Source organism: Delphinus delphis, chromosome X (assembly GCF_949987515.2).
Source record: "Delphinus delphis chromosome X, mDelDel1.2, whole genome shotgun sequence".
In the NCBI taxonomy this organism is placed as follows: domain Eukaryota; kingdom Metazoa; phylum Chordata; class Mammalia; order Artiodactyla; family Delphinidae; genus Delphinus; species Delphinus delphis.
Genome location: NC_082704.1, coordinates 111,511,277 through 111,537,527, shown reverse-complemented (window position 1 = coordinate 111,537,527; position 26,251 = coordinate 111,511,277). Strand labels below are relative to the sequence as shown.

General features: G+C 43.3%; 1 pseudogene; it reads left to right on the top strand.

Annotated features, from left to right (window-relative positions):
- Window positions 1-7,952: 7,952 nt before the first annotated feature.
- Window positions 7,953-26,251, top strand: part of LOC132418259 (protein Mdm4-like) — a 32,505-nt pseudogene continuing 14,206 nt past the window's right edge.

Below are 26,251 nucleotides of genomic sequence, written 5' to 3'. Positions count from 1 at the left end.
AGGCTAAGGTGACTGTAGCTCAGCGGCTATAGGACTGTGTAATCCACCTCATTCCTTAGAGATAAGAAAGTTTACCCTGAGAAAGAAGAGAACGAAGCCAAACGGGCTCTCAGAATGTGCGAGGAGCCTTAGCATTCACTTAATCTAATGCTTTCGTTTTGCACGTGAGGAAACTGAGGCCCAGGGAGGTGAAATATGGCCAAAGTTGTAGGATGCTCAAGCAGCAGAGATGGACGAGGATCCATTTCCTCTGACAATGGGGTCACTGTTTTCTACCCTCCTTCACACATCCTACCAAACTGATGACCACCTGTACACCAGTTGTCACATCATCTAGAGATCCCCATTCCACCACCTTGGTTTTCTTCCCGGGTGAAGAAAGCACTCACCTTGCTTGAGGACGCTAGCCTGATTTCTTCCTGTGTAGCAGACACAGATCTCCACGCACAAACTTAGGTGAGCAAGAAACACTGTATGTCTTTACTTTCTAATAAAGAGACCAGCCCTGTCCTGCCAAGCAGGAAATTCAATCCCAAACATTCTTGAGGGCTCTTCCCCCACTCTTCCGGGGTGTCAAGGTTCTGGGTCTCAGAAAGTGCTAAGATATCAGGGTGACCTTCTGAATCTCAAGGAGGTACAGAGGTATCATCAAGATGTCAAAGACCCAGCCCACAGGGCCCCTTCAGCTTCCCAGACTGCAGGTTCTTGTCTGTGCTGGGGGCTGGGGAATCCCTGGTTGGCTGGGAGCCTAGGCCTTGGTCCTCCCTCCCTCAGCTCTATTGTCTAAAATTGGCCTGCTCTCCTGGTACTGTCAGGATGAAGACTATAGGGATCTGTGGCTCGCCAGGCTTTCAGACACCTTTCCTGTTCCAAGTCAGAGGAATTTCTTTCCAGTCTTAGGGAAATCCGTCTTGTTCTCCTCAAAAATATGCTCTCTCTTGTCTCATACTCTAGGACGCCATTACAATTACCTGGAGGGACCCAGGTTTTTTGAAACAAATGCCAGGAAGGAAAATGTAAGTAACTTCTACCCTTTGTCCAGCCGCAAACCTTCACCAGGACAAGAAAGAAGAGTGGGGAAAGAAATGGAAAAATGCAGGGAGGGGAAATACAAATTACCTCTCAAAAAAATTATACTGCACCCAGTGACTGAAAGTTCCATGAAAGGACAAACAACCCAAATTCCAGTTCAGTTTTTCTGGGAGAAAGAATGCTGGGGGAAATGGTCCCAGCTTCATCTTGAAAGGAGCATGAAAACCATGAGATCATTTCTCCACAGTGGGAGAGGCTACTACATGCCCTAAAAACACAGCAATGACTGCACCAGCTCTCGGGCCTTCCTTATCACTTGATTGTTCCTTAACTCCTTGCCACCTGGCTACAGATGCCACCACTCTCCAAAACAACTCTGCAGAAGGTCCTCACTATCCAGTTGTCCAGTCCAGTGGCCAACTCTTTGTCTTCATCCTCTTTGACCTTCTCCTCCTCCCTGAAACTCTTTCCTCTGAGGGATGGTTGGTGACATTGGATCTTACTGGTTCACCCATTACCTTTCAGACCATGTTCTCTTTTATTCCTTTACTGGATTTTCTTCCTTTCCTTTCCACTAATCAAAGGCATCTTCTAGGGAGCTGATCTCTAGCCACTTCTATCTCTACTTAACCTTCCTCCTTGATTAATCCACTCCTACAACTTTTATTGTCTTTAAATCTACATCTCTAGCCCCACTCAATTTCTTGAATTCTAGACCCAGAATTCCAACTGTCTTTTGATTGTTTCCTGATGGATGTGCCACCAGTACCTCAAACCTGCCATGTTCAAAACCAACTCATCTTTCCTCCCTAAACCAGCTTCTCTTTGTGACGCCCTTGCTCCATTGATGCATGACCATTCTTCCAAACTTTGGATCCATCTTTGACTCCTCCTCTCTGTTGTCCTTACATCCAATACGATTTTAATCTAAATAGATTTTACCTCCTCAAATGGAACATTCCAGGTATTATACGACAAGTGCAGAATAAAGTGGAACTCTCCATCAGCACACAGTCTTTCTATTAATGCCATATAACATTAAATTAATCATGGTTATCATTTTGGCTTTTATCCTTCCATAATTTCTTCTATACAAATAAGTATTTTTACATAAAAGGGATCACCCTGTTTTGGAACTTGCTTTGTCACTTATATCAGGAACACTTTCCTATTCCATTAAATGTTCTTTTCTACAGTAATTCTCAGACTCTAAGTGTGTATTGGAATTATCTGAGGGCACTTGTTAATAAAGTATTTCCCTGGATCCTCCCCCAAAGACACTCATTTAGTACTCTGGGGAGGGCCTAGGAACCTGTATGTTTAACCAGTATCCCAGAAAACTCTAATGCATAAGGTTTTCGGATTGCAGTTGGAGAAATACTGTTGGTAAAGCACAATTTTTAAGAACTGCCTCATTTTCTTTCATTTACATTTACAATAATTTAGTTACCAATCCCCACTAACACGTATTTAGGCTACTGTCCAATTTTTTAATATTATTATTAGTTCTGCACTGACTTTATTTCTAGGCTTTCTCTTTACCATTCCCTCCACCCCCACACACATATAATTTTTCTTTAGGATAAATTCCTAGAAGTAGAACTTCTGGGTCCAAAGGATATGCAATATCATAAGCTATATATATATAGTAATATATGCCGTTATATTATTCATTATATAATTATATATAATATATTAACATTACAGTAATATAATAACTATAATACAATAACAAAATTAATGTTTTAATTACATGATATATAATGTAATAATATGTATTAATTTATATACGTCCAAGTGGGGTTTTCTTTGGACCCTCACACAAGATTTACATTTATCCATGTTAATTTCATCTGGTTATATCTCACCCATTGCTTCAAGGGTCCTGATATTTTCACATCCCTACACTCCATTAAAAGTATTTGTTATTTTTCTAATCTCCTGCATATCTGATGTGTATCTTCTATACTTTCATCCAAATTATGGGTGAGAAACAGTGAACGGGATAAGACTGAGAAACGTCTTGCTGCTCTACCAGAAACCTACATTACCTAGCACTCTTGCTCGTTCTTTACACATTAATAACTTAATTTTAATAGTGATTGGCTTATGATTCTCCATCTCGTCTTTAAGGTTGTAGGGACAGAACTCACCACATGTCTGCTGAAGTTCACATCCACTGCCATCGATTTCTTAACTGATCTGCCAACCAAAGGAGAAAAATAGGTGTACTGGTTTTCTATATTCATTTAATGAGGCTTAACACAGATTCATAATGCTGTAGTGGCATACAACATAAGGCTGTGTCCAGTTTGTGTGTCTGAGCATGGACTGGGGGCTCTGTTCATCCAAGCAGGGTAAAAGTGTTGATGGCCCCTCTGGTGCGGGAGGGAGAGAGCAGGGGGAGGAAACAGAAGGCAGGATGCAGTGGGCTCACAGCAAAGGGAAGAAATGGGGAGGTGAGAAAGGGAGAGAAGCAGAGGAGGGATGCAGGTTGCCTGGTACTGTTAATGATAGCAATAGTAATAATCTCTAACATCGATCAAATTTAGGAAGAGCCCAGCGCTCTGCTAAATGCTTCACACGGATGAACACATCTACTCTAACAACTCTGAAAGGTGAGTAATAGTATTATCTCTATTTTGCAGATGGAGAAACTGAGGCACAGAGAGGCTAAGAATCATGCCCATCACCACAAAACCATTAAGTGGCATAACTGGGATTTGAACTAGGCCAACTGATGCTCCCTGTTAAGCATGTGAACTGCTCGCCGCAGCACACAGCATGTGTCACACTGTGATTATATTCTGGCTACTGTTATTATTGGTGTACATGTGTGTACGTGGGTACGTTCATGCACACACACGCACGCACGCGAGCACACACACACACAATGGCCAGGAAGCGAACTGCCATTGCCTTGGTTGCGTGCACATAAATGAGTTAGCCTTGGGAGTCTCTCCTTATGCTTACCTGCAAACAGTATTTTGAGGAAATGGACATCTGGGTGGTACCCATACTGAGGGTGACCAACTTGTCCCAGTTTTCCCCAGACTTCACCAGTTTTACGACCATAAGTCCCATGCCCAGGGAATCCTCTCTTTCCTGGGCAAACCGGTACAGTTGGTCACACTGTCCGTACTAGTATGGAGAACCAACTGTATGTTTTGTTTTTTTCTTAACATCTTTATTGGAGTATAATTGCTTTACAATGGTGTGTTAGTTTCTGCTTTATAACAAAGTGAATCAGTTATACATATACATATGTTCCCTTATCTCTTCCCTCTTGCATCTCCCTCCCTCCCACCCTCCCTATCCCACCCCTCTAGGTGGTCACAAACCACCTAGCTGATCTCCCTGTGCTATGCGGCTGCTTCCCACTAGCTATCTATTTTACGTTTGGTAGTGTATATATGTCCATGCCACTCTCTCACTTTGTCACAGCTTACCCTCCCCCTCCCCATATCCTCAAGTCCATTCTCTAGTAGGTCTGTGTCTTTATTCCCGTCTTTACCCCTAGGTTCTTCATGACCTTTTTTTTTCTTTCTTAGATTCCATATATATGTGTTGGCATACGGTATTTGTCTTTCTCTTCCTGACTTACTTCACTCTGTATGACAGACTCTAGGTCCATCCACCTTACTACAAATAACTCAATTTCGTTTCTTTTTATGGTTGAGTAGTATTCCGTTGTATATATGTGCCACATCTTCTTTATCCATTCATCCGATCACCGACACTTAGGTTGCTTCCATGTCCTGGCTATTGTAAATAGAGCTGCAATGAACATTTTGGTACATGACTCTTTGTGAATTATGGTTTTCTCAGGGCATATGCCCAGTAGTGGGATTGCTGGGAAAACTGGACAGGTACATGTAAAAGTATGAGATTAGAACACTCCCTAACACCATACACAAAAATAAGCTCAAAATGGATTACAGACCTAAATGTAAGGCCAGAAGCTATCAAACTCTTAGAGGAAAACATAAGCAGAACACTCTATGACATAAATCACAGCAAGATCCTTTTTGACCCACCTCCTAGAGAAATGGAAAGAAAAATAAAAATAAACAAATGGGACCTAATGAAACTTCAAAGCTTTTGCACAGCAAAGGAAACCATAAACAAGACCAAAAGACAACCCTCAGAATGGGAGAAAATATTTGCAAATGAAGTAACTGACAAAGGACTAATCTCCAAAATTTACAAGCAGCTCATGCAGCTCAATATCAAAAAAACAAACAACCCAATCCCAAAAATGGGCAGAAGACCTAAACAGACATTTCTCCAAAGAAGATATACAGATTGCCAACAAACACATGAAAGGATGCTCAACATCACTAATCATTAGAGAAATGCAAATCAAAACTACAATGAGGTCTCACCTCACACCGGTCAGAATGGCCATCATCAAAAAATCTAGAAACAATAAATGCTGGAGAGGGTGTGGAGAAAAGGGAACACTCTTGCACTGTTGGTGGGAATGTACATTGCTACAGCCACTATGGAGAACAGTATGGAGGTTCCTTAAAAAACAACTGTATGTTTTGTTATTTCTTCCCACTGAATACACAAGGGGGCATTGTAACCATTCAGTCATGCATTCCTCAAACATTTATTGAGCGCCCAATTAGAGGTGTGACTGCTGCCCAAGAACCTAGCACCAAGGATGGGGCAGGGAAACAGGAAACTGAGAAACCTTCCACAATTCCCCATCAGAAAGAATAAAATGTGTATTTAAATAAACAAACACTTCCACAGCACTGACTGTGTGCCAACCAGTGTAATGAGCACTTTACATCCTAACTCACTTAATCCTCACAAATACCTTGTGGCACAGCTACTATTATTATCATCCCCGTTGTAAAGAAACAGAGGCAAAGAGAGGTTAAGTACCTTGCCCATCACACAGCTGGCAAGTGGCACAAAGCAGGATTTGAACCCAGGCAGGCCCTCGTTGCTCCAGAATCCACGCCTTCAAACTGCTGTGCTCTGCTGGGAAAGGACTTTGAACCCCGGCAAGAACTCTGCATGGCCTCAGTCTCTCTTTCCAGCCCCGCTTAGGGGTTTTTCCCTCGCCTGGTGGTTCTTGAACCCTGAGCGCACATTAAAATCATGCAAGAAGTCTGAAAAATAATACTCATTCCCCGGGGCCCCACTCACAGAGATTTCGATTTAACTAAGTCACTCTGATCTGGACCTCAGGACTTTTCAAAGCCGCCCACAAGGATCTACTGTGTGGCTGGGTCTGAGAACCGAGGTGGCGAGGTCCTCCCCTCTAGCAAGCTGGGCTACCGCCAAGCCCAGTCCTCTAATTTGGAGCTTCTCAAATGCTAATGTGCAAATGAATCAGCTAAGGACCTGATTAAAATGCAGATTCTGATTCAGTAGGCTTGGGGTGGGGTGACTGGACCAGAAAGTCAGCATTTCTAACCAGCTCCCAGGGTCTGCTGATGCTGCTGGTACATGGACCACCTCTGGAGTACCCGTGGTTCTTAGACCAGAAGCCTCTGCATCCCCTGCTTGTTAGAAATGCAGACTCTCAGGCCCCATCCAACACCAGCTGAGTCAAAATCTGCGTCTTAATGCACACTCGAGTTCGGGAAGTGCTGCTCGAGCCCTGAGCTTCCCACAGGTGCTGGGAATGGGTTTCAGATGTGCCAAGGTACTGTCTCCCCTTAGCTCTCAGGAACTTGGTCAGTGACCTCCAGGGTCCAGCTGCAAGCAGCCTCACTGACCCCACGTGTATGCAAATACTCTAAGATTCGCCACTGACCACCATGGAGAAAAGAGTGAGAAATCCTGCTCTAATCGAGTCTTGCTGCCCCCTTGCCTCACACTTCCAGGAAGCCTTTGCTCACACTGTTTCTCCCAACTGGGTGGCCTCTGACCAACCTTACCTAATTTCTGAAGTTCAAGCTCACGTCCTAGCTCTTCTTCTATGGAAGCATTCCCATTTCCATGTGGCCATTTCAGTCCAACAGACTTTTTTCTTCTCGTATAACAAACACATGATAGCGTTTCCTATGTGCCAGGCACTATTCTAAGCCCTTAACATTATTCATTCATTTAACTCCCATTTTACAGGTCAGAAAAACTGAGGCACAGAGCAGTGGGGTAAGTTTCAAGGTCACATACGTAATGAATGGTAGTGTCAAGATTCAAACCCAAATAATCTGGCTTCGGAATCACCACACTGAACCACAACACTAAGATTCTTCTTGCTGCTGTGGGACTTAGAGAAGAATTTGCAAATGATACAGAGTGTGGACAGTGAAAGAAAAGATATTTGTTTTCCGTGGCTGCTGCAACAAAGTACTACAAACCGGGTGGCTTTAAATAACAGAAATGTGTTCTTTCACAGTTCTGGAGACCAGAAGTCCAAGCTCACATGTCGGCAGGGTCATGCTCCCTTTGGAGGCTCTAGGGAAGGATCCTTCTTTGCCTCTTTCTGGCTACTTGGTGGTCGCCAGCAGTCCTCCATGTTCCTTGGCTTACTGACACATCACCCCATCTCTGCCTCCATCATCACATGGCCTTCCACTCTGTGTCTCTCTGTGTCCTCTCCTCTCCTTAAAAGGACACCACTCATTGCCTCAGGGCCCACCCTGGTCCAGTATGGATGGATTCATCTTTAATTACATCTGCAAAGACCCTATTTCCAAATAAGGTCACATTCTGAGGTTCCAGGTGGACATGAATTTGGGGGGGATGCTATTCAACCCAGAACAGAAGAGCACAGAGACTGTCTCAGGGAAGAAAGTGTCTCTTAAAACTCCTCAGCTGCTCACTGTTTGGAAATACTGCTGAAGCCTTTGGACCCATTACCGACGCCCTCCAGATGCAGTGGAGGTACAGCAAGCAACCCACGGAGTAGCTGGACATTCGGGTCAACGGACTGCAATTTCCGCAGTGCCAAAATGACAGCATTTTCCACCTCCATCCGGGGTTGAACATCTGATGGTGCTTGCAGGTTCTCCCCAGACCAAATCGATCAGACTGATTGTTGTGTACAACAGGTACAATAAAGCTGCCACTTCTGAGGATTTTGCAGGTGGCAGGTCCAAAGGTGACACGTGCACTGTGCCAGTGGTCAGGCAATATACAGCTCAGCACATACTGGCAAAGGGATCCTGTGGTGGAGATCTTTCACGAGAACTACTTGGACATCAGCACTTCTCTGTGAAACATCCAAGTCCTTTCTATGACAAGCTAAGAAGGGATCCTGTCACCGCCACTCCAGGGCTACAGCGTGGATATTCCAAGCCAAGACCAACTGAAGCAACATGCAGAGGAAAGTTCCAACACCAGGAAAAGAACCGAAGAGGTTGGTATCCCTATGCTGCCGACCTTACCACATACATGCAGAAATCCTAGAGAGGGAGATATGTCCTACATTGTTTTAGGCACTCAGGAGGACATGTGGATTTTGAATGAGTCAGCATTACAGCAGTTAAATGCTGGAATAAAAGTGGAAGCCGCTAATACAGATCAAACAAGTAAAAAAAAAAAAAAAAGGAACGGAAGTGACAAAAGGTAATGGAAATAGAAAAAAATGACCGTGGGGACGCTACATCCTATGTACTGACACTGATGGAGAAGTTGCTTCTGAGGATGCGTGGTAGTGTTACTGAGTGCAAGAAATCAAACTCTTCAAACGAGAGGTGTTTCCATGCTGGGCCCTGAGGAAAGATCAGTATTCGAACTGTGCCAAGCGAACCCATTAGCTCTTCATTCCTGTCATCACTGCCCCACCTGAAAAGAAGGAAAATGAAGGAACTGATGTCCCTTATTGCCAAAGAACCATTTCGGCCTAAGATCTTGTAAAAAGGGAAGAACAACACAAGACTTTTTTTTTTCCTTTTTTTGTGGTACGCGGGCCTCTCACTGCTGTGGCCTCTCCCGTTGCGGAGCACAGGCTCCGGACGCGCAGGCTCAGCGGCCATGGCTCACGGGCCCAGCCACTCCGCGGCATGTGGGATCTTCCCAGACCGGGGCACGAACCCGTGTCCCCTGCATCGGCAGGCAGACTCTCAACCACTGCGCCACCAGGGAAGCCCAACACAAGACTTTTTGATCTCTGTAGCTCAGAGGAATTCTCGGATTTGGCTCACAGGTCTGAAAGCTCACAGACCATCTCAAGCACAGGAGAACAATCAGGCGGCCCTTCGTAGCAGAGAGCAATCTCTTGAAGCCGTGTAGCACGGGTGAGAAGCACCCATGAGATGGGAATATTATTCATGGAAGCACAGGCCACCTTGTCACTCGTCACAGCACCAGAAGGTTAAAGAAGCCTGGGGCGTCATGCCCTCTTTGCAAGAAGATTCCGCCGGTTATTAAGATTTTATGGCCAAGCTGAATTGGTGGGTTGCAGAGAAATGATTATCAGGGCCAGGTCAGGATAAAATCATCGGTACTGAGCATCTCCACTCAGTGCGACGTGGGGCATCATCCATCGTTCATTGGTTCATGCAATTCATGCATTTGCTTTTCTAAATTCATACGGAATTCAAGAGCAATTCTTTAAAACTAGATGATCAATCTGTGGACTCCATTTACATGAAAAGTTACTTTAATTACTACGTTGTTCTTCAAAAAAAGGTTCTGGGGGGGAGCAGTTACAAAGATAAACGGGAAAATACATTCATTGACCAAACTCTCTGAAGATTAACCTTTTTTTTTTTAACATCTTTATCGGAGTATAATTGCTTTACAATGGTGTGTTAGTTTCTGCTTTACAACAAAGTGAATCAGTTATACATATACATATGTCCCCATATCTCTTTCCTCTTGCGTCTCCCTCCCTCCCACCCTCCCACCCTCCCTATCCCACCCCTCCAGGCGGTCACAAACCATCTAGCTGATCTCCCTGTGCTATGCGGCTGCTTCCCACTAGCTATCTATTTTACGTTTGGTAGTGTATATATGTCCATGCCACTCTCTCACTTTGTCACAGCTTACCCTTCCCCCTCCCCATATCCTCAACTCCATTCTCTAGCAGGTCTGTGTTTTTATTCCCGTCTTACCCCTAGGTTCTTCATGACCTTTCTTTTTTTCTTAGATTCCATATATATGTGTTAGCATATGGTATTTGTTTTTCTCTTTCTGACTTACTTCACTCTGTATGACAGACTCTAGGTCTATCCACCTCACTACACTACTGGACATATACCCTGAGAAAACCATAATTCAAAAAGAGTCATGTACCAAAATGTTCATTGCAGCTCTATTTACAATAGCCAGGACATGGAAGCAACCTAAATGTCCATCATCGGATGAATGGATAAAGAAGATGTGGTACATATATACAATGAAGGTTAACCTTTTCCCTAGTTAATTTTACTCCCCACACTTCTCTTCTATTCTGCAGGAGAATGTCCTTAGGCATAAAAATCCAAGGTGGCTATGAGAAAAACACTAAAGGTAATAATCAAAAAACATAAATAATGTGACATGCTACTGACGACTTTATCTTACAGTCAAGCTACATGGTTCTGAGACACCTAAAGAAAGAGTAAGAATCTTGAAAGAAGAGAGATTTATTCCACATATGCCTAGAACAATGGTTATTAAACTTCTTGCTAACATACCCTTAAAAGAATTTTGAGAAACTGTACACTCTTTTCCACATTTAAAAAATTGAAGTGTAGTTAATAAGAAATAAAATACACAGATCTTAAGGGTTGCTTTCCTATGAACTGTAGACATGTGAGCACCCACAACTGAAAACAAGCTAAAGCAAATTTCCATCGCCCCAAATCGCCCCTTATGCCCCTATCCAGGCAATCGTCCATCTCCTGACTCTCACCCTAGACTAGTTTTCTTCTGGCACATCTTTAATTTGATTTCTAAAATTTTAAAATACACATAATTACTTACAAAGAAAAAAACGATTGGCTAAAGCTTTCCATAGTTCCTTGGTGAGGAAGGATTGAAAGTGAATATGGAACCATCTTGTATACTATTTGTAGTCTGCTATATACACACTTTGACTTAAAGGTGCCTATTTCTCACAGTTTGGGCTTAGGTGTTCTCTCAGTCTTTTCTTGGCACTCTTTATTTATTATATCCTGGATAAGATAACCTCACTGGGATTGGTAAGAACATTTGCAACTACGAGTTTAGTGCTCAAAGTTAACCAATCAGGTTAACGGTATCCTTTCTAGAATGCTGTCTTCCTTAAAAAGAGTTAGGAAGGGGAGGTAGGAAAGTGTGCTCCCTGCTATATTTGATCATTCCACTGGCATGTGTCATAGCCTGCCTTGAACCATTGGATAATTGTTTGTGGATGGTATATTTTATTCCCCAGCTAGACTGAGATATAATGACAAGGGAACAGAAACTGGAACCAGAAGACCTGGGTAGAAGATTCAATTCTGCCCTTATGTGATCACGGACAGATTCCTCAAGCTCTCTGAGCCTCTGTAGACTCTCTTAAATGGGACTAAAACCCACCTCGCTGGGAAAAAATTAGATAAGAAGAATAAAAGTGCTTTGTAAAATGTCAAGTTCTCATCACTGGGACTTTCTCATTATTCTTTTAATCAGGAGTTCACTCTTATGCTTCTTTTAACCCTCGTTGAGCGTTGCATGTAGAAAGTCTTAACAAATATGTGTTAACTGAGTGATATATTTGTTTATAATAAACAACAATAAAGAGTTGTAAATGTTATTTTTTAAGGAATCAAAAATTTACAAATTAGATTCTCCATTTGCACATACATATGAGTACAGAACTCTTATCTCTGCTTAAAATACATACATAAGGTAGAAGAAACAAGCCACAGTTTACAAAAGAGTGATCTGCAAGTTTCCTTCCTTTATTAATTTGAAGATCTATATGTAAAATTACCACTACTTATTCTTCTTCCACCAGGAAAGTTAAGTAGCATCAATACCACATAGTGTAACCTCTCTTTGGAGCATCTACTTTCCATCCTTAATCACATCTGTAGTTCTCCTGAGAACGGTTTCAAACATTTTCACACTTGTATAAATTATAAAGCGCAGAATAAGAAATACTGTTCTGCTAGGAGCATGCCATAGTTGATTTTATGAATCTGGATAATTTAAAAGTCCACCAAGCAAACCACTGTTAAGGTCCCAACTATGAACTAGGTATTCAAACAGAAATTTGGATACAGAAACAAGATGAAGGGGGGCGGGGTGCTGGCCAAGATGGGTAAGCCCTCTACATCCTATCTGCCCCACTGATTACAACTGAAAGCTCTAGACAGGAGACAAAAATAACTACGACCACAGTTCACTGAGGACTTGGAAAATAAAATAATAGCAGGCAGACTGGAGAGGGAAATAAAACTTGAAGAAGTCAGTACTATGTTAAATTTCTTTTTGTTGTTGTTTTTCCTCTTTTATTTCCCGGTTTTGACCCCAAGTAGCCCAAGTTGCAGAACTGTGCAGTGGCTTCATCCACCTTGGGGCTCCTCCTTCCCAAACATTCTGAGTCCTCTCTACTCAGCTGAGGGGAAAGAGAAGGAGGACCAAATGTGAGAGGTTTTAATGGGCCAGGCCCATTCATGAGAATTGGTGCACATCACTTCCATCAACATTCCATTGGTCAGGACTCAGTCACATGGCCACCCGTGACTGCAAAGCGTGCTGGGAAACGTAGTCCAGCTGTGAGCCCAAGAGGAAAAAAGTAAAACTATGGATACTAGTTAGCACTACAATAGTCTGCGCCACATAAGTGCTTTGGTAGACAAAGGGGTGTACAGAGAGCTTTGTGAACATAGAGGAGGGACTTCTAAATCAGAACGGGGAGACAGAGACCAGAGAAGGCTTTCTGAAGGACAGGACATGAATTTTGCAGGATAATCAAGAGGGTGAAAAGGGGAGCATGGGAGGAGACCAGAGCATGTGCAAAGATGCAGGGGCAGGAAATGTGAGAACGAATTTGGGAGAGCCCAAGTGATTCCCTCTTCCTTAGGCATTAGCTGTATGAAGAAAGAGCCAGGAGATGAGTCTGGAAAGGGAGGCAGGAGCCAAGATTTGAGCCAGAGAAACTCTGCAGCATCACTGATGTATTTAAAGCAGAGGCCCAGAGCAGTTGATTTCTAATTTAGAAAGAGCCTGGTAATTATGTAGAGGGTGGCCGGAGCCAGGAATAGGAATTAGGAGACTTCCCATTTTCTAGGCAAGAAGCAACATGGGCTTGAAGTAAGCAGTAGGGTACAGTGACAGGATCAGATATGAGATTTGAGATATTCATGCGTCAAAGTCTATAGAACTTAGTAACTGACTGAGTGTGGTACATGATATTATGACAGGAGTCAAGGAAAATTCCTAGCTTTCATTCATTTACTGACTCATTCATTCATTCAACAAATATTTATTGAATATCTACTGTGTGTGTGTTCCTCTAGGTGCTGGAGACACAACAGTGAATAAACAAGCAAAGTTCCTGTCCTCATAGAGTTTACATTCTGGTGGAAGATTTTAAAACATTAACAAATATAAATTTATAGTGTGATTAGGGTTGCCATATTTAGCAAATAACATGTTATGTTTCGGATGTCCTTGTGGGACATCTGTGTGAGGGTTGGTTAACTGCATGTTATTTCTATGAGTCTGTTGCTCAGGAGAGAAGCCTTGGCCACTGATGTAGATTTGGGAGTCATGAGCATATGGGTAGTTGTATGTGACAAAAAAAAAAAAAAAAAAACCCAAAAACAAAAAACCAAGAAAACAACAACAAAAATCCAAGTAAGGGAATTCATTGGCTGAGGACGCCAAAAAGGTCAGGGTTGTTTCTCCAGCTTCAAGCACAGCTGGATCCAAAGGTTTAAATGACAGTATTGGATTTCTGTCTTCTTTTTTCCTCTCTTGGACTTTCTTGGGCTTGATGGCCCCTGGCAACCCCAAAGTCCCCAATTCACATATATTCATTCAACAATTCAGCAGAAGTTTGCTTTTGTTTTGTTTTGGTTTGGTTCTTCTGATGGTTCCAGTGGAAAAGTCTCAGCGAAGACTATGATTGGTACATTGGGGGTTACATGTCTATTTCTGAGCCAAGGCCTGTAACTCAGAGCATGACACTTGGGGGATGAATAGAAAAAGACAGCCCTGCAAAAGAGATGGAGAAGGAGTGGCCAGAGCAGTAGAAGAAGATCCCGAAGCCAGTGATGTCCCAGAAACCAACTCAGTGAGTTTCAAAAAGGACTGAGTCAACAGTCACAGAGGAGGCAGTGAAAACCAGGACAGGAGGAGATGCGACCCAGTACCCTGACCATAAAAGGCCATCAGGTAAAACGCTAGGCAGTGCCCTACGGAGGATGGAAGGTGGTACTAAGGAGAAGCTGATAGAAAGTACACCAGGTGTCTGGGAGGAGGATCTGGGAAATTAACTAAATCAAATGGCTCTAAATGTCTCAGCTTCTCGAACTGACAGGCATATCAAGAGGACCAGGAAAGCGATGGGCTGAACACGAAGCATCTCTCCTGACTCTCAATTCTGCTATATTATGGTGCAGGATGCAAAAATCTGTGGGGATTTTAAGTGAAAACATTAAACTTTAAAGAGATTTGTACTTGGAAGAGGACTCCTTCAGACTATACTCCCAGAGTTCCTTGCAGTATGCAGTCCTTCCTCTCTGGCTGGGGGTATGTGGGTAAAAAGAACGGGAGGCATGGCTGTTAGTTGTTTGAGCACTTGCCTGCTGTTCTATGGGAAAAGAGATCACAATTCAAGGATGTTTTAGGACAGATCCACTTACAAATAATGATAATGATGCCTATCATTTGTGAAGCACTTCCCACATAACAGGCACTGTCCTAAGAGCTTGACCTTGGTTATGCCTCACGATAACCCCATGGGATGGAGCACCGTTATAATCACTCCTGTTTTAAAGATGAGGAAGCTGATGCACAGAGAGGTTAAATAACTTACCCAAAGTCACACAGCTCTGGATTTAAACCTAGGGAGTCTGGCTTTTGAGCCAGTGTCCCTAACCACTGCACTACTGCACCGTTGTTCATTCCCATAGTTTCCATATGGGCCAGTGCTTTTGCCAGACTGTAGCTTCTGATACAGGTTCAGAAAAGAAGGTCATTCCTCATACAATGGTCTGTGAATTTCTAGAACAGGCAGGGTTGGGGAAGCACCATCTGGCAGCTGGGTCTCACCTCTGCCCTACCCAGCCTGTCAACTGGCGATTCAATGGCCATGCCAGAGAGGCCCAGAAGCCCTACTCCCCAGGCAGCTTTGCACTGTAACCTTGGAACCATGGGAATTTGTCAGCCCACTGGGTGATGTTTATCTGAACCCTACAATTACCTTTTTGTTTGGACTTGCATTTTTAATTTTTATTGGTTTTAATGCATTCCCCAAATGAAAGAATAATTTCAGAGGTGCTTTATACAATAGCTGGTTTCATTAAAGCATTTCAAGTTAAGCTTTTTATAACCTAAGGATGAAGAAAAAAACAACTCTGCAATTTCACAGTACTGATCTGTTTTCTTTGAATTCATATGCACAAATTACTTTTTGCTTTATTTCTGAATGTGTACAAAGGTAGCTCAAGCAGTATATGGACCCGCACAGCCCCGTCAACCAGCAATAACCATTTACCCATGGCCAATCTCGCCCATTTCCTGCCCTCTCCCTATATCATCTTGAAGGAAAAACCAGACATCATATCACTTTATTCACAAAAATTTCAGGACATATTCCTAAAAGGATTACTTTTAAAAACATAGCCATGATACCATGATTATAATTCCTTAACACCAGCAAATAGCCGGTCCATGTTCGTATTTCCCTAAATTAGTTTTAAAATTCTGCTTCTTCTACAGCTCTATACCCCTTCAATATTATTAACTTGACTGCTTTTATAATTGTTGATACATAGTTTAAATTTTTTTCCTTATGAAAAATTCAAACCCACAAATGTAGAGAGAATTGTATGATGAACCCCTGTACCCATCACTCAGCTTCAACAACTATCTGTATTTGGCCAGTCTTGCTTCATCTGTTTTCCCCTTTCCATCTTCCCCTTTCACTGGATGTTTATAAAGCAATCCTCAGATAACATTTCCTGTCATTGGGCATGCAGTCTTAGCTGGGTAGGCAGCAAGAAAATGCAGAGGTGTTTTCTGGTAGGCATTTATATATTTATTTCATTTCTAAATCCCTAGAAAAGGATTCGATTAAATGTAACATTTCTAGCGGATCAGATAAACTTACACTTGGTGTTTTGCTGTCTCTTTTTTTTCCCCCTGAGCAACGTTTAAAATAAAACCAAGTTCTGAACAAACGGCACTAATAGTCTATGACGTGAAAACCAAACAGAATATTTGTGTCACACACTCTCTGTCAGCTGTGCCCAGATCTTTTTTTTTAAATTAATTTATTTTATTTTTGGCTCTGTTGGGTCGTCGTTGCTGTGCGCGGGCTTTCCTCTGGTTGCGGCGAGTGGGGTCTACTCTTCGTTGAGGTGCGCGGGCTTCTCATTGCGGTGGCTTCTCTTGTTGCGGAGCACGGGCTCTAGGCGCGCGGGCTTCAGTAGTTGTGGCACGTGGACTCAGTAGTTGTGGCTCCCAGGCTCTAGAGCGCAGGCTCAGTAGTTGTGGCGCACGGGCTTAGTTGCTCCACGGCATGTGGGATCTTCCCAGACCAGGGCTCGAACCTGTGTCCCCTGCATTCGCAGGGGGATTCTTAACCACTGCGCCACCAGGGAAGCCCCCAGATCTTTAAAAGTACACATTTTTCCAAGCCTAACTGAATAAAAGCTGAAACGGAAAATTTTAAGCCTAACTATAATTTTGAAAAACAAAAAAACCCCAAAAAGTAAAGAGACACCATCAGCTGGCTTAGATTCCAAATGGGGCCTGAATCATGACACTCCATTGGCAAAGCCCCTGGGTTCCTCTCCCACTCCTTCTGGGTTTTAAAATCCACTGTTTTCCAAACAGCATTTGGGGGACTTTTGAGAATTGTGCATCTGCTTGCCTGGGAGACGGAAGAAATAGTTCAGGCTTTGGGTGCTCATAAGGTGGCACCACAGATCACAATTTGTTGAGATCTACTGAGATGACCTCGTTTTGTCTTGTGGAGAGCGACCATGAAATCCACAGTAACACCCACAATAACTGTGAAATCACAGTGTGCCGCCATATTGCTCATGCTGCTGGCTGCTGCCACCACAAGCAAATGACAAATGACAGCCACACTGGCTTGGACACCATTAAGAACCCAGGGGGTAATGAAAACTTGTCACAGGTTAGGTCAAGCAACTAGAAAGAGAAGTGTGGTTCAGCATTTTCAGTGCTAACAGCAGAAAATCTGGGCAAACAAAAAGTGATTGGTTAGGATTGTAAATTGGTTCGATACTTTCGCAAAAGCTTTGGCAGTACCTATTAAAGCTAAACGTGCATATACCCTATGGTCCAAGCAATTCCACTGTATGGCGCTATAGGTCAGAACAGTGCTTACCCTGGGGCACTGGCTGAGGGGGGGGCAAGAGTGAGCTTTCTGGGGTTCTGGAAATGTTCTGTATCTTGATCTGATGGAGGTCACACAGGTGTGGACATAGGTAAACATTCACTGAACTGTGCACTGTCCTATAAGTAGGCCTCAAAAAAGAATTTATAAGAATTCAGAATAAAGAGGCTTTGCAAAGTGCTGGCAACTTAAGAGGACCTCTGTCTCTGGATTAAGACAAACTGCTATGCTCGCCAGGAACTCATAGCTTCTCAGGTAGAAAACCCCCAATCAAAAGCTGGGGCCTAGGGTGAAGTCTCTACTTTCCCCGAAGACAGTTGGTCTCACCCATCCCTTTCTCCAAGAACTTGGGTCCCACTGAGATAAAGACCCACCTTTCCTAGGAGGGCACTGCTATATTTTCAGGCACTGATAAAGACCTTACTTCTGGCACTGTTTGACTGTTCAAATGGCCTTTCTTTGATGAATTGAGTCCAACGGTTGATGGTCAGGTTGCTTTTGAATCATCCTTTCTTGGCAAAGTCAGAACTGTCATATCACATCACAAATCACTTTTTAAAATTAAGTTACATGGCAGGCTCTGTTGACACTGCTGACTATTTGTTCATAGCTATACTGTAGCCTCTGCCATTTCACACTGCATTTGAGTATCCTTTATTCACTTTGTGTTTAGTAATTCAGGTGCATCCATTGGGTGGTAAATCATTGAAAAACCACCACAGCTAAGTTTCTACGTTGATACGCTACTGGCAGAGGAGTGTAACTCTCCCAGTGCTTATACCTAGTAAGCATTACTTGCGCTAAGTTCCTCTCCATTCTCAGACGGCAGAGAAATTTTATTTTGTAAAGGGAGGCAGACCTGTACCTTAGGTCCTCAACCTGAGAAACAAATGGACTCCTGGTGAGTCCAGCATTGAGACAGTCCCTCTTAAATCGCCAGCCCCTTGCAAAGGAGGCAGACCTGATGGAAAAGCATCAAGCTGTCAGTGGATGGATGTGGTTTTCAGTTTATGATGGGAAAATGGGAGAGACACAAACAAAAAACAAAACCCCGAAGTTTGAAGAGCACAGAGAAGCTTGGAGTCAAAATATGAATAAATCCAAGCGCATTTTCTAGGTTAAAGCGGTTTTATGTTTGTTTACATGTAGGCATAGGAAATGTGTTAGTATTAATGCATGTATATGGCTATGATTTAGAAGGAATTGATGCTAAATTGGGAAACAAAGCGATGTTACATGAACCAAAACTGAACACTATTTTATTATTTATGACTTGGTATCACAACCTTATGGCATCTTTTTAAATAAGAAAAAAAACCTGTTAGGATATAATGAATTAAAGCTGTGGAAGCCTTCTACAGATAAAAATGCTCTATATTTCAAGGCATTACATCCCCTGGGTATTTTTATTTGATTTTAATTCAATGGTCAAATTTTTATGGCTGTGTGAACAGTTGAGAAAGCTTCCATCAGCTGCTTTTGAATTATTATAATAGGGGGAAACATACTATACCTTTGCTATTTAAAAGATTTTTTAAAAGATCAGAACGTGTTCTACTTCATGGTATCAAACAGAACAAAATGGCTCTAATTGGGAACATACTTGGGCAAACGACTAGATTAAAATGACTGAGAGTTATAAATGTCTGAAATGTCTATTTCAGGCACAAGTAGGGGAAATGGCACTAATTTCTAGAGTGCACACATAATGATTAAATTAGCCTGGAGAGATGAAGAGTATATCAGCATGTATCCTGGAGAAGAAACGCCATATGAATCAGGAATGAGCCAATCAACTCTTTAGTGAGTGGCGTCACCATGAGAAAGGCCTCCGCTGATTGCTGCTACCCCTCCAATCACATGATCGTCTAACTAGCTCATTTCTCTAGAATCCCATTACCTTCCTCTGTAGCATCCACCAAACTAAATAAAATACAATCTGCAACTCCGTCCCTTAGCCCATTGCTCTTTTTGGTCCTTTTTAGATCCTTTTAAGTAAGTCCCAATAGATGGGCCAGGCTTATATTGGTATAATGGAAAATGCCAACTAACCTTTGACTTTTGACTTAACCTCTGACCCCGTGGACACCAACATTTATATCTTCTCCTCAGCCTTGCTTTTGGAATAAGTTGGTGGAGCATAACGATCAAGATATGCAAAGACCCAGATATGCACACATCTAGTCCCCATGCACACGCAGGCACCTTGCTGCTCTTAGCTGCTAACTCCTGGGCCCAACAAACAAGATCAGGGCACCCCCTGCCTCCCTTGCTTCAACCTATCTGGATGTGTGTGTGGTGAGAGAATATTCCAAGAGGAGAGGAAATGGTCTGCACGGCAGCAGGTTTATGGTATGGATGCTGAATAATGTGGGGGCCCTGCCCACATCCCCTGTGCACTAACCTCTCCAGTATATGCTGACAGTGTACTACTTCAAGCAGTATCTGCGATTCCCTGCCTGAGGTTTTCTCTTGGCCTGAGAATAGAGGCATCTAGAGGGGCCATGGCGTAAGCACCTCATGAAAGCAGCCCTCATTCGACACTTCATGGACTGAGAGGTAAATATACCAGCTTCCTTGCCCCTCAGCCGGATATAACTCCCTGAGTTCCCCGGTGGGATCGAGCCCCAGTTGCCCACGGAGGCGATACGCTCCTTAACGTACCCTTTCCTGCCATGCTTCCCTGCTCCCTACCGGAGCTTCAGATCACCTCCCAAATAAACTTCCTGTCCTTAAACCCTTGTTTCAGGGTCTGTGTCTCTGTGACCTAACCTAGGCCAGATGGGTTTGGACTCGAGGAATCATAGCGATCAGAATTCAAAGAGGCGAATTTGCCTTGGCTTTGCCATTTGCTCTCTGTGACCATAGGTGAATTATGTAATCTCTCTGAGCCTCAGTTTCTTCACCTATAAAATAGGGATAATAGTACACCTCTGCCGCCTAACAGTGTTGTTGGGAGGTGTGAATGAGAAAACATATGTGTAAGCGTTAAACACTGGAAAGGACCACACAAATATTCATTATAGTTCATGAGAACTGTTCTCCTTATCCCACCCAGGCAAGACTTCTTTTCAACATTTTATTTGAAATAATTATAGACTCACAGGAAGTTGTAACAATAGTACAATACATAGAGTCCCATGTACCCTTCACCCAGCTTCCTCCAATGGTGACATCTAATACGATGCTAGTACGATATCAGAACCAGGAAACTGATGTTGCTACAGTGCTGTTACCTAGAATACTGACCTTATTCAGTTTTATGCTTTTAAAGTACTTACTAATCTGCCATTCTATTTCTCCTCGGTCGTCTGGCCTCCATTCTCCGTCTCTAGTGATCTTTGAGGAGTCTAAACTAGCCACTAACTCTTAGTGTCCACCCCATTAGAGCACGCACTGACTGAGCACCTTCAACCATTGTCCTAACCACACTTCAAAACTGTGGAACAAAATTCTATTCCTTTTAATCTAAATCCTTTGTCACTGCCTCTTGACCAATAACAGGTAGGCTTCGCAGACGAAATCCCAAGATCCTGGATCCTGCTAAGCAACTTCCTAAGGTGGTGAATGCAGCAGTTACCAAAAGAGTTGTTTCCAAAGATGAAGTGGATAACAATATTTTCATTAGGAGGTTAATACATTTTCTTTCGTTGCTTTAGAAGTCTTGGATAAATGCCTCCTTGTTTAGTTGATTCATATCCTGCTTAATTTTTCATGTTGTCCTGTCACCCCTTCCTCAGTACTCCTGGGACTTCACCCTTAGTGCCCAAAGAAGAAGTGGGGGGAACCTTTTCTCCATCAATCCTCTCATGAAGCGAAGGGTCGCAGGGTCATTCGCAGTAGTGCCTCAGTCATCTCCTATTCTCTCTTTGAATGCAACCATTATTCCTCCTTGAACAGATAATTTATCTCCTCCCTGACTGCCTTCTTGGTTAAAGGTTAACAAAAATGACATAACGTTCAAGTTCCAACCCTTGGAAGGCACAGACCCATGCTGCCAACAAAGTCTTTCAAACCGAGAAAACAGAAAATGTACTAGAGCTAAGTCTCTGAAACTGCCGCCATTTCTCTTTCTTCTTGTTGCCTATGAGCCTTGGTGCCAACCTGATCTTCTGAAAACACTTCAGAACATACATTTTCAAGGATCAAAGTTTGTCCCTCTTGTCATAATACAGGATCCATTTTCCAAGTGCCTCTCAAAGCCTTCCAGCACTCCAATCTTTTCTCATAAGTTCTCTCTTGGGGCTCCTGTCCTCCTTCCTGGTTTTAAGACATTAGCGCTACAGATATTATTCCAACACTACATCTCATTCCCAGCCTCTCTCGAGGAATCTGATCCCACACTCCACTTGCCTGCAAGTCCCACCTCCATGGGTCAGACCACCATTCTCATAGTAGCCTGGACTTAAACTCTCAGGCTTCTTTCGCTCCTTATTAAGAAGCTCCTGGCACCGCCTGGTCCCATTCTGTCATTCCCACCCCACACAATCACCACCCACCAAAGCACTGCAAGATCTCATATGTCTAAGAAATTTGTCTTAGTGACATTCTAACTTTGGCCAAACACGATAGTGCTTTAGAAAAATGTCAGAGGCCAAGGAAAAGGACAACAGCCTACCTCTGCTGATCCCAACCCACAAATCAAACACTCAGAGATTCCAGGCCCATTCCCAGATCACTGGGTTTTGCTCCAGTTATTCTTCTATTTTTTAATTAATTTTTATTGGAGTATAGTTGCTTTACGATGTTGTGTTAGTTTCTACAGTACAGCCAAATGAATCCTCTAGACATGTACATATATCCCCTCTTTTTTGGATTTCCTTCCCATTTAGGTCACCACAGTGCATTAAGTAGAGTTCCCTGTGCTATACAGTAGGTTCTCATTTGTTGTCTATTTTATACATAGTATCAATAGTGTATACGTGTCAATCCCAATCTCCCAATTCCTCCCACGCCACATCCCCTTCCAGTTATTCTTCTTGACCAAAACTGCCCTCCAGACTCTTTTCCACCTGTGAAATTCCACCCAGGCTTAAAGGATCTGGACACTCCTAACCTGGTTTGTACCATTTGCTGGCACTAATGCTATACCACCTGGTACTGTTTGCCAATTTTCTATAGCCCTTATCTTCCTCAACTCCACTGCAAGCTCCCAGGGGGCAGAGAGAATGTCTTCTACATTTCTGCAACCTCCGTAGCACCTAGGAATCTGCCTCATTCAGAAGTGGCACCATGTATTTCTCACGACGGGTTGATATCCATATTTCCCAAAAAAAACAAAAGGAAAAACAATGACACCAATTCTTATTGAGCAGCTATAGATGAGCCACAGCTTTCTCTAACTATCTAATCTAATGTAAGTCTCCCACTCCCTGAACTATCACATTACCCAGTTTTGTTGTCTTCATAGCAGTTATTGCTACTGGAAATTATCATGCTCAGTTATTAATTTATGTAATGGAGGCTGTGTTGCGCCCTTTGGATCCTCCTTTCTGGACTAGTTTTCATTCCTCCAGGCCTTGGGAGTGATGGCTTCTGAGTGTTCTCAGCTGAGTGTCCCTCCAAGAATTGCCCTTGGAAGTGACCACTTGGCCTTTGATCACACCTCTTCCCTGGGGCAGCCTGGATTTAATGATTGGTCAAAGGAGGGGTATAAGGGCTGACATGCTTGTCTTGCCTCAGGGCAACTCCAAAGTGTTATCCCAGTTCCAGAGCTTCTGCGGGGGTGGCTCAACTTCTCCCTGACAGTCTCTGCCGTCTCTCTTCCCTCCCTCCCCTTCCAGTGTTGTTCCTAGACGCATCCATAATAAACTTCCTGGGTGCACATCTGCATTGCAGTCTGTTTCCAGGGAACACGACTTAAGAACATTTACTTGTTCATTGTCAGTTCTCACTAGAATGTTCCACGAGAGCAGGGACCTTATCTGTCTCATTTACTGGCTGGGCCTAGAATAGTGCCTGGCACGTGATGGGGGCTCAAAAAATATTTGTAGACTATGAATGAATGACTTTTATTTATCTAAGTCTTGCAACTCTACCTCATTTTCCATATGAGAAAATAAGCACAGAGAGGTCAATTAAATATCCCAAGGATACACAGCCAGTCAGTAGTGGAACCAGGACCACACTTGTATGAATCCAATATTTACACTCTTTTCAAAACCAAGTATGGCCTCTTGATGTCTTCGTCATTGTGGGTAGTACCGCCTGTTTGGCTGAGGGCCACGTGTCTTTGGCTTTTGTGGTCTGGCTGACTTCTTGGCGCACTTGGCATGGAAACCTCAATTTAGCCTTTAACTCTTTTCTCTCTGTTCTCTAACTCACCCACACCACTGGCATCTTCCATGCTTCTCTATACAACTTTACTCCAAAATGCCTTTTCTCCTCTGATTTCACTGACAACGTGTTGGTCCAGAGCCTGATTAATCCCCAATTCAATCTGCACAGTCCTTCCATTACTCTCATCTCCTTCAGTTGACCCTATATGTCACTCTCGACATTCTCTTCTTCACCAGTTTCTCCACCACAGTCAGGGGCCAAGCAGGATACACAATTCATACCAGATGATTTAAATTAAGAAAACTCAACTGAAGGAACAACACCCTGAAGTAGAGGCAGGGTTAGGGGAACAAACTGAGATGGCAAGGCACTCTGGAACCAGTAAGAGTGGGAAGCTGTTGCCACCCTAGGGCTGAAGGGACGAGGGAAGGAAATAGTGTTACTTAAGCCTGGTGGGAGTTGGAGCCATGGAGGAGGGGCCTCCCAGTAGAAGAGGTAATTCTGAGGGTTGCAGATACTATCAGACACAGGAATGCCAAAGCAGAGAAAGAGCACAGAAAGAGCAGGGAAGAAATTCCCTGGCTTCTCTCTCCCACCACTCAGATCTCCTGCTGGTGTCTCCCACTGGCCAACCCCAGCTGCATGCCAGGTGGCAAAGGAGACTGGGTGATGCAGTGCATAAGTTCCTGAGGCACAGAACAGGGCAGAGAGGGGCAGAGAATGGATCTAGCAGTTGGGAGGGGCAAAAGAGGAACCAACACATCTCAATTCTCCAACAGAACAGCTAATATTCACGTCCCACCGACACCATCCCACAACATGATTCCATGTGTAAATTACAGTACAGACTATGAAGCCCTTTGAAACACACATATCCTTTGATCCTCAGGACGTCTCCCATTTTGCAGATAAGGAAACAAGCTTAGAGAGTTTGTGACTCGCCCAAGATCATCACACAGCTAAGAAATGGCACAGTTAAAACATGAGTTCAGATTTGTGAGTTCAAACTTTTGAACCAAAATCAGGGCTCAATTTGCACACGCGGTTAGGGTGTATATTCTCTGGAACATCTCACCATTCCTACCCTCTCCGCTTTCTACACACACATACACCATGTTATGTTAATTCTTCTAGCTAACTTAACTTTTGAGTTGACCTTCTCCTGTTCTTCAACACTTCTGCTTAGGTCACCCTCATCTCTCATCACTCCTCCTTCCTGCTAACATAGGCCCATCAGCTCCCTCTTCAGCACCTCATCTCCTCACCAGCTGCCTCTTGCCTCAAATATTGAAATGCGGTCATGCACAGTGCTGCACTATCCAATACGGTCACCATGAGCCACTTGAAATATGGGTGGTGTGACTGAGGAGCTAATTTTCTATTTCATCTTAATAAATTTAAATTTAAAATGGATACTTGGGGACATCCCTGGTGGCGCAGTGGTTGAGGATTCTCCTGCCAGTGCAGGGGACACGGGTTCGAGCCCTGGTCCGGGAAGATCCCACATGCCACGGAGCAACTAAGCCCGTGTGCCACAACTGCTGAGCCTGCGCGCTAGAGCCCGCGAACCACAACTACTGAGCCCGCACGTGCCACAACTACTGAAGCCCGCGCGCCTAGAGAAGCCACCGCAACGAGAAGCCCGCGCACCGCGACAAAGAGCAGTCCCCACTCACCACAACTAGAGAAAGCCCGCGCGCTGCAACGAAGATCCAACGTCAACTCAAAAAAATGAGATAAAATAAAATAAAATGGATACTTGGAGCTTTATCCCTGCCCCTCCCCCACCATCCTTCAGCACAGACTGTGCCTTAGTAACTTTCTTCCAAGGAACAGTGTATAGAAAGGGAGAGAAAAAGTAACTTAAAGCGCAGAAACATGGCAAACACTACCTCAGTCAAGTGATCAAGATCAACATCACCAGTAATAACTCACGTTGATCGCATGTACCCTTGACATGATGGGATGAGAATGGCACTCCCCCTCCGTGGTCTCCCTCTCCAAATCCCATTTGGAAATATCAGCCAAACCCCAATTGAGGGAAATTCTTCAAAATACCTGACCAGTAATCCTCAAAACTGTCAAGGTCACAAGAAACAAGGAAAGTCTGAGAAGCTATCACAGACCAGGAGAGACTAAGGATACATGATTAAATACAATGTGGTGTCCTGGAACAGAATAAGGACATCAGTGGAAAAACTGGTGAAATCCAAATACAGACTGGGGTTTAGTGAATAGTAATATATCAGTGTTGTGTTTTGGGCTGTGACAAACGTCCACAGTAATGTAAGATGAACAACAGGGAAACACGTGAGTTCTATACAGGAACCTCGGTACCATCCCTGCAACTTTTCTGTAAATGTAAAATTATTCTAAAATAAAAACCTCATTTAAAATAAAAATAAAGAATAAAACTGTTATTCAAATCAGGTATTGGAAAACTTTTAAGTATGTTTGGAACAACTTGAGTATGTTAACTTA